Raw genomic sequence first — 12,243 nt, forward strand, 5'->3', positions numbered from 1 at the left:
AATTAGGCATACCACAAAATAATTTTTAATCAATTCACGCAATTTATGGTACATAATAAAATAAATATAATTAGCCGGCTTTGCTACAGAACTGCCACGAGTTGCTACTAGTTCTGGCTGTACAGATTTATCGTCATCCACAAAAAGGTAGTTCTTGACGTAAAGCAGAACAGAGCTGGAATCTTATGACCATCTGAACAGATTTCTTTCCAATTTCGGGCTGTGGATGAGTGAAAAAGGTCATGAAGAACCTAGGGGTAAGACGGGAATAAAGACACAGACCTACTAGAGAATGGACTTGAGGATATGGGGAGGGGGAAGGGTAAGCTGTGACAAAGTGAGAGAGTGGCATGGACATATATACACTACCAAACGTAAAATAGATAGCTAGTGGGAAGCAGCCGCATAGCACGGGGAGATCAGCTCGGTGCTTTGTGACCACCTAGCGGGGTGGGATAGGGAGGGTGGGAGGGAGGGAGACGCAAGAGGGAAGAGATATGGGAACATATGTATATGTATAACTGATTCACTTTGTTATAAAGCAGAAACTAACACACCATTGTAAAGCAATTATACTTCAATAAAGGTGTTAAAAAAGAAAAAAAAAGGCAAATTTCTATTTGGTCAAGATTCTTCTGGCACAAATAATAGAGACCCGCTCAAACAAGCTAAGTCACAATGGTGGGGGAAGAGGGATTATCATAAGAAACAAATGAGATGGACCCCGGGGCAGAAAATGGAATGGGGCCCCGTAACAGACCCAGACCAGGAATCAGAACGCTGTCCAGAGTCAAGGTCCACCTTGCATCTAGAATGCAATCTTCCAGGGAGGTAGATTGTTGTCCTGACAGCATAGTATCCTCAGTGTCTAAACAGTACCTAACCAGAGTAGGAACTCACATCATTGTTGGGTAAACAAATGGATTTGCACTCCCTCTCCCCTCTCCCCTCTCCCCCGCTCCCTCTTTCCTCTCCCTGTCACCCCTCCTCTCTCCCCTCTTCCATCTCCCCTTTTCCTCTCCCTCTCTCAGCCTAAATGGCCTTTCATCCCTGCCTCTCCCTGCACTCCTGTCATAATTAATTCTCTTTTTCTCCATAGATTGCCTTTTGATGCTTCTGTATACATAGAGCCAAGCATGGCCACACTCACAGTTCCTGAATTTACATATCTTTATTTAAAGCAATTGCAGAAACAGAGTAGCTCTCTCAGGATCAATTCCAAATTCCCAGGGGAAAAAAAAATCTGAGTGATCCAGCTTAGACCAGGTGTCCATTCCTGTTGAATTGACTATGCCAGGGGAATGGTCATGGTCAACATAATATAAACATGTCTTCTGGGTCCATCCTCATGGGTGGGTGAGGGCAGTACTTAGAAAGAGAGGTCATGGCTAGAACAATGAATCTTACATCAAATTAGCAGATGTTAGAGATCACGAGATGTTTAGCCTTGTCCAGTCAAAGCTACAACCTCATCAACACATACGCTACAGCTGTCATTGGGTCCCCCATTCCCACAGGGCACACTTCCAGCTCCGCCCTTATAAGGCAGGGACTTCAGCTAATCTGTTCATGCTGATCCCCAGTGCTTAGAATAGTGTTTGGTAAATAGTAGGCAATTGATAGACATTTGTTCAATGACTGTTGGAGAGTGTCTTAGTCAGTTGGGGCTGCTATAACTAATTACTCCAGGCTGAGAGGCTTAAACAACAAACATTTATTTCTCACAGTTCCGGAGGCTTGGAAGTTCAAGATCAAGTGTGTCTGGTGAGTACTCACTTTCCCAGTTGGCAGGTGGCCCTCTTCTCCTTGTATCTTCACAGGTTGAAGAGCAGAGAGCAAGAAGCACGTTCTCTTTTATTGCTTCTTGTAAAGGTCATTAATCTCATTCATGAGGGCTCTACTCTCATGACCTTATTACCACCCAAAGACCCCACCTTCTAATACCATCACGTGAGGTTAAGTTAGGATTTCAACATGAGTTTGCAGGCGACACAAACATTCAGTCCATAAGAGATAGTATAACCAGAAGATGTAACCGACCTTAACTTACTGCCCTGTGTGTGCTCATATGCATACACAGACACTGACACACACCTACAACTCACTGACAACCACAGTCACCCTTCCTGCCAGTCTCAGAGGGGTTGATCTGGCAGAGTTGATCCTGTACCTGCTCAAGGCCAATCCATAACTTGTCCGCATAACCCTAGACCCCCTGCTCTCCTAGGTCTTGGCCCATTGTTTATTCCCTCTCTGCCTTCTCCCTTACTCTCGCTCTCCCTAACTTCTTCCCCTCAGCCTATAAAACACATTCACATCTCTCCCACCCTAAATCCACCCTGGTTGGGAGGAGTCCCAGAGCTGCTTGCCCTGTAAGAGTCACCACATTTCACTTTCCCTTTACACATTTATGCACTGTTCAACTGGACATGGATAATTTTTGTAATTCAAACTGCCCCTACCCCCGCCAAATGTACAGACAGAAATATTTACCACATGGGTCCTGTTCTTCAAGGAGCCTCTCCTGACTCATGCTGGCCAGCTAAGCATCCCACAGGCCCTGGTGTACATCTAGAGCTGCACTGGACACATGATAGAAAATCACCTGCATACATGCCTATCTCCCTCCAAACTGTCAGCTCTTAGCGGACAGGACCCATGACTTTTCAAATCTTTGATTCTTTAGGTCTTAGAACACATCTGACGGTAGTAGAATTCCACTAAGAGTTTGTTGAAATCAGTTCCAACAATTTCTGTCAAAGAAAGGAGAGGTACCTTATATTATTGGCCAGTCTTAACACTACATTATATAGCAAAATAGAAACTGCACAAATAAGTGAAAGCTTACAGTAAATAAGTTGTCTGAGTGAAAAACTCCATGTGTCGACCCTGATTTATAAAGTAATTGACCAGTCACTTATCCCTGCAAGGAATTTGCTGATATTTATTATAGTTGCAATTTTTAAGGCAGTAATTCAAGCAAAAGAATCAAGGACTCTTCCTTTTCAGGCCTTTACACAGAATATGGGATGAATAAAGCTGAAATTCTGTACTCCTATAGAACAGAGTTTGACCACAGGCAATTCCCTTTCCTCAAAGATTGTATTTTGAAGATAGACTTCTGACATGAATCATTTTTCTTTTATCTCTGACTTGTTTTGTAGAGTGCCCTGAATGATGGTGTTAATGGTCCTCCATAGGAAACACCTCCAGAGAAGAAGGGTGGAATTCATCCACACAACACCATGGTCTGTGCAGTCATTCACCATTCATGGATGTGGAATGAAAGACAGAGAGAATGAGCAGGAACCCCTGCTAAGACCCAGGGTTCGTAATAGTGAAATTGAATTCTCCCTCCAAATGAAAACACCACAGAATTGTGATGATATTTTTATATCAAATCTACCCAATCTGGGCTTCCCTGGTGGCGCAGTGGTTGAGAGTCTGCCTGCCGATGCAGGGGAAGCAGGTTCATGCCCCGGTCCGGGAAGATCCCACATGCCACAGAGCAGCTGGGCCCGTGAGCCATGGCCGCTGAGCCTGTGTGTCCGGAGCCTGTGCTCCGCAACGAGAGAGGCCACAGCAGTGAGAGGCCCGCGTACCGCAAAAAAAAAAAAAAAGAAAAGAAAAGAAAAAAAATCTACCCAATCTATGACTTGAAATCAAAACATTCTTGGGAAGAAATCTGCAAGTCTATCCCTGGAGTTAGGGCAGAGCAGATGCTACTGCATGTACTTAAAAACTTTAGCAGAAGAATTAAAGAAATGCAGGCAGAATCCCAAATGGGACTCTCCTTTCTAGCCTGTATGTAAATTTAGGGATGGGGTGAAATAGAGTATTATATTCACTTGGGAATCTGAGAATATCTGCTCCAGGTGGGTGCCCATGTTCTATGAGTTTAGGAGTTAAAGAAAGAATGAAATGGTATCATTTAGAGCAGGTTCAAGCCAATGAAAACATTTGCAGGTCTAATGATTCTTCACTACTCAGAGGGTGTAAGTCATATCAGGACTGTTCTTTTCCATGACACACGTCCCTTCACCAATTTATTGTCCACTTAGACTGCACACCAACTCCTTCCAAAGGACTTACAGTAACTCTGTACAATTGGAATGCTTTTTTCCTGTTCTAATCAGTATTCGGCCCCATAGCTTCCTTTCTTCATGGAAGCCACAGCCTTGGGCTTTAGAGGTGAGCCAGCTGAATTGGCAAGAGCCCATCCTTCCACTGCGTGCACGTACCACAGCCATTTGCATTTTTCTAATTTTGGATTCCTGCTTCAATAGACACATAGGACATTCTTGAAGGTATCTTGGCAACCCATCCCCATATTCATGCATGAAGGTGCCTAGTCCCAGGTTGACTAATCCACTCAACTAGATTACACATGTTGGGTGACCATGGGATTTGCTGACTGTGTTCAACTCAGGGCAGCTATTGGAGTTTTTCAACATCTCAAGTTACATGAAGCATATGTTAGAATAAATCGACTGCCTTCTGCCGCTAGGTTTTGGCTCTGCTTCCAGAGAACTTCTGAGGGGGAAAATGGAATAGGCACTCAGTATGCAAGATCCTTTTCTCTTAACTGGACTTGAAACAGAGAAAACAAGGAAGTTGAACCTGACCCTGGTCCTCTATGGTCTGGCATGCCGGAATATGAAAGGGAAAGGAAGCAAAGAGGAAAGAGTAACACTAATAGAAAATTCTCTGTGGGACTGGAATGTGATTACAAGGGTTTCTACTCTTAAAAGTACTCTCCCATGTGTTCTTTTTTTTTTTTTTTTTTTGCGGTACACTGGCCTCTCACTGTTGTGGCCTCTCCCGTTGCGGAGCACAGGCTCCGCACGCGCAGGCTCAGCGGCCATGGCTCACAGGCCCAGCCGCTCCGCGGCACGTGGAATCTTCCCAGACTGGGACACGAACCCATGTCTGCCGCATCGGCAGGCAGACTCTCAACCACTGAGCCACCAGGGAAGCCCCCATGTGTTCTTTGATTCCTTTACTAAGGAGGGAAGCGAGCCATTACAACAGAAGCTCAAACCTGAAATGCAAACATCTGTATAATAAGGTGACTCTAAGTTGTCTATCTCATTAAGGGTGAGTCAGGCTGTGTCCTGGGCTCCTTCTGCCATACACCTGTGCGCCCGCTGATTCACATACGAGCTGAGGGGCTGGCGAGTTCAGGCAAATACAGTGACATCTGACGGTGTGAAATGCTGAGGACCTGGCCCAGGGGTAGAGGGTGGAGGATCCACAGTGCAAGGAAAACAAGAGGGTCCCCTGGAAAATGATTCAGCATAAGCGAAGAAGGTGTCTGCATGATAAGTGAGACTCAGCCAGTGGCCTGAGGCTGGAGAAGTCTAGCAGCCCTGAGCACTCAGTAGAGGGTCTCATGGCCCCAGGTCTTCTTCAGGCTCTAGGCAGCCTGGAGAGAAAGTGGCTCTAAATCAATTCAGTTTTCAGTTCCAGGCTCTGCGAATTCTTGGGCTACAGAGTTGTAACATTTGGGGGTTCAGTCGGCCTGAATTCGAACTTCCAGGAGGGTGCAACACAGATGGAGCATTCTCCTCTCATCATAGTCTTTAAGTAGCAGGACGGACAGTGACCATGACTACTCAAAGCACCCTGATCACTGCTTCCTAGTTGAGGTACTCACCTTGTCGTCTTTTCCTGGAAGGCAGGGAGTTATGGAAGGCTGGGGCAGGGTTTTTGGCCTTCCCCACTTGGGAAAGGATTATATCACAGGGGACCAGAAGCTGTGTGGCCAGGTGGTTATCAACCATCTCAGTAAAAAAAGAGCCAAGAGCATTCCTGGGACTATCAAGAAAAGCATCAAGTCCAAAGGACAAAAGGTGTCAGGAAGCCAAGCCAGGAGAGCCTCAGAGCTTGATGGAATCAGGTTTGAGGGACCAGAAAGGGGAGCAGTCCTAGGACACTGCAGTATGGCAAGGATCCATTGGGTCAGGGAGCCACCCAAGGCCAGACACCCTCATGTACCCTAGACTTACCAAACGACATGCTCCTCTCTCTGTTTTGAATGCCCTCTCCCACTTGTCCATCCAAGGACTCACACCAAACAGTGCCTAACTGTTATTCCACACTACCACTGAACCTGACACAGACCTCTGATGTGCAATTATCACTGTGCATTTTATTTTTATTTATTTTATTTAAACTAAGAAAACAAAACACAAAAACACTTCATCCATTTCTCCCACACCCCACTCCCACCTCTAGCAACGACCAACCCATTCTAGGAGCTTGGTGGAATATTAGTAACCTGACTGATCCTCCCAATTCCTATAAAACTGAACTACTTGGTGTCAAAGACCTTGTCTTGCCATTTTTTAAATCTTAGCACTCAATCAAGCCCTGGCATGTGAAGATTCTCAAGATTGAATGAAGGCTTCCCTGGTGGCACAGTGGTTGAGAGTCCACCTGCCGATGCAGGGGACACGGGTTCGTGCCCCAGTCCAGGAGGATCCCACATGTCATGGAGCGGCTGGGCCCGTGAGCCATGGCCACTGAGCCTGCATGTCCAGAGCCTGTGCTCCGCAACGGGAGAGGCCACAGCAGTGAGAGGCCCGCGTACAGCAAAAAAAAAAAAAAAAAAAAAGAATGAATGAATGACTGGAAATGTGATAGATGGCACAAGCATATCTAATTTAACTCTCTCCCCTAAATCCCACTAAAACTACGGCAAAGAGAATTAAAATAAACAAACAAACCAAAACAGATAAACCTACAAGGACAGTGAAAATAAAGGGGAGACAACAAAAATAAAAGGTGGGAAGCTGGGAAACAGATGGACAAGCGGTGTCTGACTTAGCACATCTGAAAAGCTGAATTCTAAGCCAGTAGTGATGAAAGCCAAGAATCCACCTGATCCACACAGTCAAGTGTTCAAAAAGCTCATAACTCTATGGCATCAGATACCCTTGGAAGGGGGGTGAAGGGGCAGATTAGTGAAAAGCTGTGTGAGGAGCAGTTAGATCCCAGGGTCTCCTCTTTTCTATAGGCTCCTGGACAGCCACCCCTCCCAGTCCCAGCAGACGCCTGGGAGGTTAGTCTCTCAAGAGAGTAAAATAAAGGGTCTCTAGACTGGAAGCCCCAGGCACAGTGGACAAGGGTGCATCAAATGGAACACTCTGAATGCAGAGACCTTTCTCTATTTATGCATACACACATCCAATCACATTTATCCAGATTATAGATAACCTCTGATGGCTGCAAAATCCTAACTATAATCAACACATCTCTCAATATTTCAGTCAGTCCCCAACATCCAAGCTCACCTTGCCAGGCTTAATAGATTATTAACTGAGATTTATGTTCTACCAATTTCTGGGATGCTTCCAAAGGCATTGGAAGTGGCCTTTTTTACATTTTCCGATGAGTTCCTGTATGTCCATGAAAAAGGTCCTAACTATCTAAGGAAGAATTACTGCAGCATAAGGGCACTTCCCAATACAAATCTTGGTCTTTGGATCTTACTGAAGTCTTCAACATAGTTCCACAGGTCAAAAAGCAACAACAAACAATAACTGCAACTCATGACCGTAGGAACATAAATTATAACATTCTTAAAATCAAATATGCTGCCTTCGAGTCAAACTACAACCATCATTTTATTTTAAAATTCCATTTTTGTAGATTAAAAACTGTGTCATCAGCCAATTACGGGTATATTTCTTATGTTCTAAGAAAAAAATATCTATAAGAGGGTCATTTTGCTCTTTAGTTTTTTCATAGAATTGGACTAAATCATGGCAATTAGTGTAACGGAAATGTTTATAGCAATCTCTGATGGCAGTTCCACTAATGTAATGATTTAGCTCAAGCCCAGTAAGACATGAACATGTATCATTAAGTGAATTGGAATCAAAAGCAAAGCAAGTTTTTCTTACAGTAATTCAACATACATCATCTCATCAGCAATGCCAACTATAAAATTAAGGATATACAATTAGTCAATCAGACACTTCCTGAATTAATTAATTAAGCAAAGAAAATCAGCAAGCAAGGACAGGACTACATCCAACAACATACTTACACCTCTTGGAGCAATCCCCTCCATTAATTTTTATCTATCCCAATAAATCATAGGACTAAATCTTCCCCATATGGTTTTAGTGATCAGGACACCTCCCAGATCGGCCTTTGCAAAATTCTTAAGTTAGTAGCCACCACTTTGGTATCTCATAAACTCACCCTCCAAGAGGTCACATAGCTTTGTTTCTACATTTGAGAATTATTTGTTTTGTTGTCTGCCTGACAAAGCTATGCCCATAATAATCCTCAAGGGTTCATTCAACAGCTGCCAATAGAACTATGCTTAAACACAGGGTTAAATGTATTCCTCCATTGGTAGGAATAAGAAGAAACTCAGTTACCTCGAGGCTTAGATTTCAAGACAAGGAGTATTACTGGAAATAGAGAAGAACATTTTATAATGATAAAAGAAGAATTGTAAAATGTCAGTGGTGGAGTCTAGGTGGTAGGTACTGGGTTGGCCAAAAAGTGCCTTCGGTTTTTAAGCAAAAATAAAAGACACATTCTTCATTTTCACCAAGAACTTTATTGAACAACCTATTCACCCTTTGTTCCACTCTTTTCTGCCATTTTTCAGACAACTTCATAATTCCATCTTCCTGAAACTTTTTCTCTTTTTGAGCAAAGAACTGTTCCAGGTGCCTTTTACATTCTTCCAGGGAATTGAAATTCTTTCCATTAAGAGAATTTTGTAAAGACTGAAATAAATGGAAATCTGAAGGTGCAATGTCTGGTGAATACGGTGGATGAATCAGAACTTCCCAGCCAAGCTATAACAGTTTTTTTCCTGGCCATCAAAGAAACATGCAGTCTTGAATTATCTTGATGGAAGATTATGTGTTTTCTGTTGACTAATTCCAGACGCTTTTTGTCAAGTGCTGCTTTCAGTTGGTCTAATTGGGAGCAGTACTTGGAATTAATCGTTTGGTTTTCCGGAAGGAGCTCATAATAGAGGACTCCCTTTCAATCCCACCATATACACAACATCACCTTCTTTGGATGAAGACTGGCCTTTCATGTGGTGGTGGTGGTTCATTTCACTTGCCCCATGATCTCTTCAGTTCCACATTATTGTACAGTATCCATTTTTCATAGCCCATCAAAATTTGTTTTAAAAACAGAACTTTTTCATTACATTTCAGTAGAGAATTGCATGTAGAAATATGGTCAAGATGGGTTTTTTCGCCTAACTTATGTGTAACCCAAACATCAAAGTGATGAACAGAACCAAGCTGGTGCAAATGATTTTCAACACTTGATTTGGACATATTGAGTCTGTTGGCTATCTCCTGCGTGGTATATAACATTGATTGTTCTCAATTAATGTCTCGATTTGATTGCTATCAACTTCAACTGGTCTACCTGACCGTGGTGCAATGTTCAGTGAGAAATCTCCAGCACAAAACTTTGCAAACCACTTTTGACATGTTCGATCAGTCCCAGTACCTTCTCCATACACTGCACAAATCTTCTTTTGCATTTCAGTGGCGTTTTTGCCTTTCTGGAAATAATAAAGCATAATATGCCAAAAATGTTGCTTTTTTTCTTCCATCTTCAATATTGAAATGGCTACAAAATTCACCAATTTTGACAAGTTTTTTTTTTTAATGCACGCTGATAGGACAGCTGTCACAATACAATCTAACAAAATTGTTTCCAATGAAGTTAAAGACAACTAAGTGCTACTAGAGCCATCTTACGGAAAAAACGAATGGACCTTTTGGCCAACCCAATATATGAGTGTTCACTGTGAAATTCTTTTAACTTTTCTATACACCTGAAAATTTTCAAAACAACAACAGCACAAGACAGAAGGTGTTAAATAAAGTTAAAGTGTTCTCAAGTCTTTCCACAGCCAAGGAAACCATAAGAAGAAAATTCACAGTAGAATCAAATAAGTCAGAAATTCATATCGTAATTGCTAAGGTAAGTGCTAACAGAGTAACAGAAGCTACATAACAAGCTAGTTGGCCGGCAGATGGGGGCTGGAATAATAACTTCTCAATCACTCTCAGTGAAAGTAAGAAAGGAGAGAGAAAGAATCTAAAACCACTAAAGTTAAATAGCAAACAAATAGTAATAGGGTAGATATAGCCCAAGGATATCAATATTTATTTTAAAATAACTAAATACTCCAAAGAAAGGAAAAAGTTGACTACACTTAATTTTTTAAGTCCTTATGCTGCTTATAAAAGACATACCTTACATATAAGGACACATAATGGTTAAAAGAAAAAAAATGGAAAAGAGTATACTAGATAAACAATAATCAAAAGGATCGGTGTAGGTTGTTGAGACCATCTAAAAGGCATGGGTGTCTGAACCCAGTGAAGGCCTCTGTATAAGCTTTTAAGATCCTGACTGGTGGGGTGGGGATGGGGGGGTGGAGATCTACTTGTGACGACCAAGACAAGCCTTGGGAATGGCTGTGAAGAATTTGGACCTCAGTTCTGGCAGGTTCTGAGTCAACAGCAGCTCTCTCTTCCTGCACCAGCAGGACCTGACCTCAGAATCTCTCCTGGACCCTGTTTCTGGAAACCCGGCTTCTCCCTGTTCACCCTGTTCCTACTGCAAACAGTAAGATGCACAGGTTCGGATGGAATAAATCATGAGGACCACAGTGGGATGAAGTGTGAATAGAAGATGAGGAGCTAGAGACACTGTGGGGCTGACAGGGTCTTGCTGCTTTGGCCTGGGGGCAGGCCTGAGCCTCCGAGGCGGGAGAGCCGAGTTCAGGACACCGGACCACCAGAGACCTCCTGGCACCATGTAATATGAATCACTGAGAGGTCTCCCAGAGACATCCATCTCAATGCTGAGACCCAGCTCTACCCAACAAGATCTTTTTTGACCCACCTCCTAGAGAAATGGAAATAAAAACAAAAATAAACAAAAGGGACCTAATGAAACTTCAAAGTTTTTGCACACCAAAGGAAACCATAAACAAGACCAAAAGACAACCCTCAGAATGGGAGAAAATATTTGCAAATGAAGCAACTGCCAAATGATTAATCTCCAAAATTTACAAGTAGCTCATGCAGCTCAATAACCAAAAAAACAACCCAATCCAAAAATGGGCAGAAGACCTAAATAGACATTTTTCCAAAGAAGATATACAGACTGCCAACAAACACATGAAAGAATGCTCAACATCATTAATCATTAGAGAAATGCAAATCAAAACTACAATGAGATATCATCTCACACTGGTCAAAATGGCCATCATCAAAAAATCTAGAAACAATAAATGCTGGAGAGGGTGTGGAGAAAAGGGAACACTCTTGCACTGCTGGTGGGAATGTGAATTGGTACAGCCACTATGGAGAACAGTATGGAGGTTCCTTAAAAAACTACAAATAGAACTACCATATGACCCAGCAATCCCACTACTGGGCATATACCCTGAGAAAACCATAATTCAAAAAGAATCATGTACGAAAATGTTCATTGCAGCTCTATAACAATAGCCAGGCAATGGAAACAACCCAAGTGTCCATCATCAGATGAATGGATAAAGAAGATGTGGCACATATATACAATGGAATATTACTCAGCCATAAAAAGAAATGAAATTGAGTTATTTGTAGTGAGGTGGATGGACCTAGAGTCTGTCATACAGAGTGAAGTAAGTCAGAAAGAGAAAGACAAATACCGTATGCTAACACATATATATGGAATCTAAGGGAAAAAAATGTCATGAAGAACCCAGGGGTAAGACAGGAATAAAGACACAGACATACTAGAGAATGGACTTGAGGGTATGGGGAGGGGGAAGGGTAAGCTGAGATGAAGTGAGAGAGTGGCATGGACATATATACACTACCAAACCTAAACTAGATAGCTAGTGGGAAGCAGCTGCATAGCACGGGGAGATCAGCTTGGTGCTTTGTGACCACCTAGAGGGGTGGGATAGGGAGGGTGGGAGGGAGGGTGACGCGAGGGGGAAGGGATATTGGAACATATGTGTGTGTGTGACTGATTCACTTTGTTATGAAGCAGAAACTGACACACCATTGTAAAGCAATTATACTCCAATAAAGATGTAAAAAAAAAAAAAGTGGTGCTGGGAAAACTGGACACCTACATGTAAAAGAATGAAATTGGAACACTTCCTAACACCATACACAAAAATAAACTCAAAATGGATTAAAGACCTAAATGTAAGGCCAGACACTATAAAACTCTTAGAGG

The sequence above is a fragment of the Mesoplodon densirostris genome, chromosome 8 (genome assembly GCF_025265405.1).
Source record: "Mesoplodon densirostris isolate mMesDen1 chromosome 8, mMesDen1 primary haplotype, whole genome shotgun sequence".
Lineage (NCBI taxonomy): Eukaryota > Metazoa > Chordata > Mammalia > Artiodactyla > Ziphiidae > Mesoplodon > Mesoplodon densirostris.